Source organism: Bubalus kerabau, chromosome 9, assembly GCF_029407905.1.
Source record: "Bubalus kerabau isolate K-KA32 ecotype Philippines breed swamp buffalo chromosome 9, PCC_UOA_SB_1v2, whole genome shotgun sequence".
Classification (NCBI taxonomy): Eukaryota; Metazoa; Chordata; class Mammalia; order Artiodactyla; family Bovidae; genus Bubalus; species Bubalus kerabau.
In genome coordinates, this window is record NC_073632.1 from 104,893,359 (window position 1) to 104,901,482 (window position 8,124).

Genomic DNA, 8,124 nt, shown 5'->3' on the forward strand with positions numbered 1-8,124 from the left:
AGGAGGGCAGCCCCCTACGTCTCCCCTTTGCTGAGGGCTTGTGAAGAGACTGTGGCGGGCTGGGTGGGAAGAGATGGGAAAAGAGCTCCAATACCTGTATTTCCGTGCAGAGACATTTTACAGCCAGGAAAAACCAATATAATCAGTTCTGCCATAACATGCCCACTGTGGGCATGTCATCTTCCTGCTACAAATTTTACCTGTTTTATGCTGTACCTGTGTTCCTAGAAAGATATATTGCTGTCCCTCAATCGTGTCCAACTCTTTGCGACTCTATGGACTGCAGCATGCCAGGCTTCCCTGTCCTTCACCGTCTTCCCGAGTTTGCTCAAACTAATGTCCGTTGAGTCAATGATGCCATCCAACCATCTCATCCTCTGCTGCCCCCTTCTCTTCCTGCCCTCAATCTTTCCCAGCATCAGGATGTTTTCCAGTGAGTTGGCTTTTTGCATCAGGTGGCCAAAGTATTGGAGCTTCAGCTTTAGCATCAGTCCTTCCAATGAATATTCAGAGTTGGTTTCCTTTAGGATGAACTGGTTTGCTCTCCTTGCTGTCTAAGGGACTCTCGAGAGTCTTCTCTAGCACCACATTTTGAAAGCATCAATTCTTCGGCGCTCAGCCTTCTTTATGGTCCAACTCTCACATCCAACATACAGTACTGGAGTGGGCTGCCACTTCCTTCTCCAGAGGATCTTCCTGACCCAGGGATCGAACCTGGATCTCCTGCATTTCAGGCAGGTGCTTTACCCTCTGAGCCACCAGGGCTCATAGCTTTGACTAGACGGACCTTTGTCAGCAAAGCAATATCTTTGCTTTTTAATATGCTGTCTAGGAGGTTTGCCATAGCTTTGCCATAACTTCCAAGGAGCAAGGAGCTTTTAATTTCATGACTGCGGTCGCCATCTGCAGTGATTTTGGAGCCCAAGAAAATAAAATCTGCCACAGTTTCTATTTTTTCCCCATCTATTTTGAAAGCCACACAAAACATTTTTGTTATTAACTCTGATTTAAATGGCAAGAAGTAGCTTACCATAGGGTATATTGATTGCAGGTTAAAAGGGCATTTATATGCCCTTAGCTATGAGTATTCACATGCTCTGTATGCTTCATGTTATGTAGAACTACAGGTGAGATAATCCCCTGGAGAAGGAAATGGTAACCCATGCCAGTATTCGTGCCTGGAGAATTCCATGGACAGAGGAGTGTGGTGGACTACAGTCCATGGTGTTGCAAAGAGCTGGGCATGACTTGAGTGAATAACCCTTTTACTTTCACTTTCAAATTGATATAAGTACAGTAAAATTAATAGTCTAAAACTAGCTAATGTGCTTATTAATCAGAAAAAATATCCAATTTCTAAAAATTCTATCCCATTTAGTAATTTGACCCATATGACATATATATGTATGTATGTGTGTGTGTATGGATAGCTTTATAAGAAAAAGTTGTATTACACATTGTACTGAGTTTCTTTTTTCTGCCCATCACTGAGACATCTTTCAATTTAAAAAAGTGGATTATATAGATCTATGAAATAAGCCACGAGAACAAAAACATTGTGTGCTTTTTGTGGTTACATATAAACAAAAGACTGAAAGTAACAATTTATACTGCTGGTCAAGCATTAAGTTGTCCTTATCAGAGATTGTCAACTTAAGTGCTAATAAATGGTGAAGACTGGAGCTGAATTCCCAGAAGGTCAGACCTTGGAGACTTCTCTTTTGAATAGATTACTGGTAGTTGTTGTTCATCTTTCTTACAAAAGTAGAAACAAGTATGTTGTTTAGTCACTAAGTCGTCTCCAGCTCTTCTGCGACCCTGTGGACTGTAGCCCGCCAGGCTCCTCTATCCATGGGATTTCCCAGGCAAGGATACTGGCGTGGGTTGCCATTTCCTTCTCAACGGAATTTTCCTGACCCAGGGATCGAACTCATTTCTCCTTCATTGATAAGTAGATTCTTTACCACTGAGCCACCGGGGAAGCCCAGAAACAAGTATACAAAACTGGATTTAGAAAAGTGGGCATTTAATCAGTCGCAGCGCCCTACTGATCAACAAGTGATTTCAAGGTGATCAACAAGGGATTTCAATGACAATCACTTACGCTGGCCTGGTCAGCACTCCCCCCCTCCTCTAGATGACAGTCCTCCAGATTTCTGCAGCCAGCGCCCCTGTTCCCAGATCCAGCATCTCCTGGTGCTTCAGGACTTCCCAGGTCCCTCAGCAACCCAAGAAAATGGGACATCTTAGAGAAGACCCTACCATGTCTCCAGGTATGGTCCAAGGAAGGAAGACAAAGCCCTGGTTCATTATTACGAATCCTTGGAGAAGGAAATGGCAACCCACTCCAGTACTCTTGCCTGGAGAATCCCATGGACAGAGGAGCCTGGTGGGCTACAGTCCACAGGGTCACAAAGAGTCGGACACGACTGAGCGAATCCTTAATCAAGAGCATCCCTTAATCAAGAGGCCGTTTCTATTAATTCTGCAAATGGTTGTTAAAAGCCCATTCATTTTAAACTAGTAGCTCAACTGTCCTGTGTGCAAGCTGCCCTGAATCTAGCTCTCCACATTCTCCACTGTGTCACTGAGTTAGTGTGGTTAAGTTCATCATGTTATGTTATTCGAGAAATGTGAGCTATGTAGAAAAGAACAGACTGAGCCAATGCTGAAGCGATTCACCAACTTTCCTTATTTTTTAAATATGTTAGGTTTTTAAAGGTACATTATTGCTTTATCTCTGGCTGTGCTGGGTCTTGACTGCTGTGCTCGGGCTTTCTCGAGTTGCAGCCCGCGGGGGCTGCTCTTCCTGGTGGTGCCCGGGCTCTGGAGCTTAGGAGCTTCCGTAGTTGTGGTGCCCGGGCTTGGCTGGTCCGCAGCACATAGGATCTTCCCCGACCGTGGATTGAACATGTGTCCCCTGCATTGCAAGGCAGCTTCCTAACCACTGGACCACCAGGAAAGCCCCTGATTGCTTTATAATCGGCTCTTGATATTGAGAAAGGACATCCACCTAAGATACGGTCAGTTTGCTGGGTGGTATTGACCCTAACTTTTGTCTCCCTTTGTGCTAGTTTGGTTTTGGAATCTGATATATCTCTAATTATCTGTCGTGTTGTACTAATTAGCATCACGTTGCACCCAGCCATTTAAAAGAGGCTTTGTGAGGAGTCAAGTCAGAGGCCACCCCATCTTTACTAAGTCTTTTTCCCCAGTCATAATTTATTTCCTCCGCTTCCTTCTCATCTTCCAGCTCTGCTTCGGATACACCTCTTCTCTACAGAAAAAGACTTTTTTTTTTTAATGAAATGTCTACAGAAAGACATTTTCATTAGAATTAGAAGGGGTAACAAATGGTAATAGCTTGTTTCTCCGCTTCCTGTTTCTTTAGAAAGTCTCCCGTTCGCTTTCTTTGAAGCCGTTTATGAGTGATTGCCTTGTTCTGCTCCCCTGACGCCCTCGAATGCTTGTTCTTTCCTTCTTTTATCATCACACCCGTGATGCTGCCCACGGGGACTGCTTACTGAGGCATCGTTCGTGCTGCTTTTATCTTCACTAGACCACTCCTCCACGTGACTTTTTGATGGTAATATTGTCAAGATTTTCTCCCAGTGTGTGCTCACTCCTGTTTCTTTGTAGATTTTTGTTTTAATACCTCTATTTTGACACATTTTCCCCCTGTGTTATTAAAGGGAAGGTTTTGCTCATAAATAAAAATGGCTTTTTAAAATGTATTTGACAATGAGTTGGCCTTCTACCCCATTTGGGTAAGAGAATTGAAGACAGTTAATTCTCTTTGTTGCATAAAAACTGCCACTGGGGAACTGCTTCTGTGCTCCCGATTAGAGAGATTTGAGGCATTCCTGCCATGAACTATTTGCTATTGACCACTTTGCCTGTTTGGGTCAATATAACTATCAGTATGTTTTGAATATCAGAACTTTCTGTGACCTTAAGTATGCATATGAGCAATTATTAAAATTATATGTACTATCAGATGTCTCAGAAATACATTTCCCAAAGGGAAGGAAGAATTTTATTGGACTGGTCTGTATTCAAACCGTGTCTTACTTTGTGAAACCTACAAAGTAGGTGAAAGATTTCTTATACCTGGATCAACATACTGATCAGTATCTACGGGGAAGGCAACAAAGTGTGTCAGTATTTCTAATACACAAATGTTATTGACCCCATTTACTGTAGCCCGCCAGGCTCCTCTGTCCATAGGGATTCTCCAGGCAAGAATACTGAAATGGGTTGCCATGCCCTCCTCCAGGGGATATTCCAACTCAGGGATCAAATCCAGGTCTCCCGCATTGCAGGCAGATTCTTTACCATCTGAGCTACCAGAAAAGCCCATAGATCAGATAACAGGAAATTATAATTTTCGTTCATGTCTTAATGAAACCACTTCTTTTTTGTTTCGTTTTTAATTTTTATCGTAGGATAAGTGATTTACAATGTTGTGTTAGTTCCTGCTATACCGCTAAGTCTATCAGTTATACATATATCTCCTCTTTTTTAGATTCATTTCCCATAGAGGTCATTACAGAGTATTGGGTAGAAACCAATTGGCTTCCATCACCAATTTTTTTTTCTAGTCAGTAAGAGGGTTCAATGTCACGTGTTGAAACTACCTCAAAGTTTTATTTACCTTCTTACTTGTTAGGAATCCAGACCTGTTAAAATTTCATATTATTCCCAGTCTTTTACCTTAATGGGTTGAATAGTTATTGCCTAATAGTTTGAGGATAAATACGTGCAGTTTATTTATGTTTTCCAGATTGCGAAAGTGAAGAGTTAAATCTAAGAGATACATTTACAGTTGCTTCTGGTGATGAAATTCTCGCCATTATTTCAGGAAGGAAGTTGATTCACAGATACAGGACTAAGTAAACGGGGGAGGCACATTATGGGTCATCACAGTCTATTCTTTCTGTGAGGCAAGTAGAGTCTCCAGTCACATGGCAATGGTGCCTACAGTGGTATATCCATAACCCCTCCATCTTTTGCCCTTTAGTCATTTGTGTATTTTGTTTGTAAGAAATATACTAACAAAATCACATGAAATACTTATGTTTGTTATTTAATAATGTAGGCCAAAGTAACTAAGAAATAAGTTCATGATGGTTAAAATTCCACTGGAAATGCCTCTTTACTCACTCACTTCACACTATTATGACAACACACACGTTTACCTCGGTGTTACCTCCTGTACTTAAAACAAAAGGACCATCCCGCCACAAAGAAAGACTCTAGGAAGGTGGGAAGAAAACAGCAAGGGAAAACGCAGAAATCACAGTTAGGTCCAAAGCACAAGACAGTCAGTAAGTGCAAGAAAATACATATTACGGTTTCACAAAATATTTTTAAATGCTTTTATTCTGGATATAAAAGGTCAGATTCATTTTGATTACATTTTGCATACTTTCTGAAGTTTCACATTTATGAAACAAAATGATTATTTTACTGTGTATATAAGTTCTGGAAAGCATTTCAACAAACATTAAGATTTTAGGTTTTGTGGAAGAACTTTACCAAAGGCCTTTTTTTAAATTAAAAACAAAAAAAAAAATTTTTTTTGAGCCTGCTGCTGCTAAGTCCCTTCAGTCATGTCCAACTCTGTGTGACCCCATAGACGGCAGCCCACCAGGCTCCCCCGTCCCTGGGATTCTCCAGGCAAGAACACTGGAGTGGGTTGCCATTTCCTTCTCCAATGCATGAAAGTGAAAAGTGAAGTCGCTCAGTCGTGTCCGACTCTGAGCGCCTAGGTTACCATTTTTTGCCCATGCAGTACAGCACACGGGCACGTACACACAAGCACACAGCCCTAGTGTTATGGGCAGAAAGCTTTTTTACCAAACGCCTATTTTTAGATGACTTCTGCATTAAACTATACCATTTCATTTTTTTTTAAGAGCAAAATTTCATTTTAAAATGTCTCTAAACGTATGTTCAAGCCTTTGGGGGAATAATCCAGCTATTTTGCTGAGCCCCCTCTCTTTTATTTTTTTCAAGGTTGCACATGTACAAAAAGTAGATTCACTTTGTTACATAAAGGATGTACTTTGGGAAGACTGGAGCTACTTCTAGTTAGCAAGTTCTTTGCCATGCAGGTAACAATTTATCACAATTTGGCAAGATATACTTTTTACATTTGAGGTTAAGAAGGAATGTAGAAATAGCTCTGGGCAGAAATGAAAGGCTTGCATGGAAGTATATAACCTGTTGTGATCTGATATTTTACTCCACACCCATATTATAAATAAACACAACTCGGAAAGAAAATCCTCCCAACACTCTCTGTGCTAAAACTAAAGCCCGTGTGCTATATTAAGAGAAGTGGGATATATGTTTGCATTTGTAGGGATGGGCTGGTTGGTGGTTTTCATGACAAAATGCTTGCTTTCCTTTCCCCACCCTCAAAAAAAAAAAAAAAGAAAAGGAAAGACAGACTCCACAAACTTTGTCACAGTAGTTTGTAATTTAAAGTTCAGAGTTAGGATTATAAGCAATTAGAGAAGTCCAGTCCGTTTTCATTCATAGGTGGCGCCAGTGGTAAAGAATGTGCCAGCCGGTGCAGGAGATGCAAGAGACAGGGTGTTTGCTCCCTGGGTTGGAAGATCCCCTGGAGGAGCAAACGGCCACCCACTCCAGTTTTCTTGAATGGAAAGTTCCATGGACAAGAGGAGCCTGTCGGGCTACAGTCCATGGGGTCGCAGAGAGTCAGGCACAGCTGAGCTTGCCTGCAGGCAGGTAGGTTATCCATAGGTGGCAATCGTTGATAAAATCTGGCTCACCTCTCTTTTCTATCCCAACACTCCTGAGGCTTCTCTCCTTCAAATACCTCCTTAAATCTCCCATCCGTGTTTGCAAAATAGTGACTAATTTTGAAGATAGGCCAATCTTTCAGGAGAAAGGAGCAGAGGTATTTGAAGGTAAATGCGTGCCATTGTGGTAATCTGCTATTTTGAATGGTGAGCTCACCAGGCCATGCCATCCGCAGAACCCTGCCCAGGTGCTGGTCTCCTCCCAGTGCGTTTACCCCATACTATTCTAGAAACAAACTAGTCCTATGACTCAGGACTAGTGCTGTGGTATTTTGTAACACTTAAAATAAGTCACCAGAAGATGTAATGATTTTATATTGCTTTAGGAACCAAACAGTGCGGGCCATTGTATTTTGAAAATACAGGGACATTTAGGTATTAGTGTTATCGGTCAAAACCCAAACCAGTAATTTTCAGGAAGCTCAGCTCAATTATTCTTTTTGGGGAGTCCACTTTGGTGGGAAAGCAGAACCCCGGTATTTTATTTCCACATGTAATAATGCCACTTTCAATTGCTGGGTTGAGAATTACCCAGTGTAAGTTCTGCAATGACTGCTCTTTCATTAAACAAGCATGCATTGACGTCTTGTTATGGATTAGGACTGTGCAAGGCGCTAAGCTTGCGAAGATGAGTGAAGCAATGCTTGTCACCTGCTGGGAAGGGGAACGGAGCCATAGACAAATGCTTATAATTTAACATGGAGCATGTATGTAACTTTTAGGAGGTGCCCGAGGTCCTGTGGGTCTTCCCAGGTGGCACTAGTCATAAAGAACCCACCTGCCATTGCAGGAGAGGTAAGAGATACGGGTTGAGAAGATCCCCTGGAGGAGGGCATGGCAACCCACTCCACTATTCTTGCCTGGAGAATCCCATGGACAGAGGAGCCTGGCAGGATGCAATCTATAGGGTCGCGTGCAGTCAGACACGACTGAAGCCGCTTAGCCTGGGAGGGCGCACACTCAGGGGACCATGTGCACTAGGAGAAGCTTCGGTCACTCAAGGGGTGTGCAGAGGAGCACTGGGGAAGGTTTCCTATGAGAGAATGCCTGAAGGCAGTCAGAGGAGAGGCGCCTCAGCAAGGGGGAAGGGCGTGCGGTGGGCTGATAGTCACAGAGACACCTGCAGGACAAGATGCCTTAGAGAGCCTGCTGCACTCCCAGGAAGCAAGAGCTGTGGGCGTGTACAGTGGGGGAGAGGCAGAGGCAAGGGCCCTCCAGTTGCTCGGTCGTGTCTGACTCTTCGTGACCCCGTGGACTGTGACTCCCCTGGTGGCTCAGATGGTAAAGCATCTGC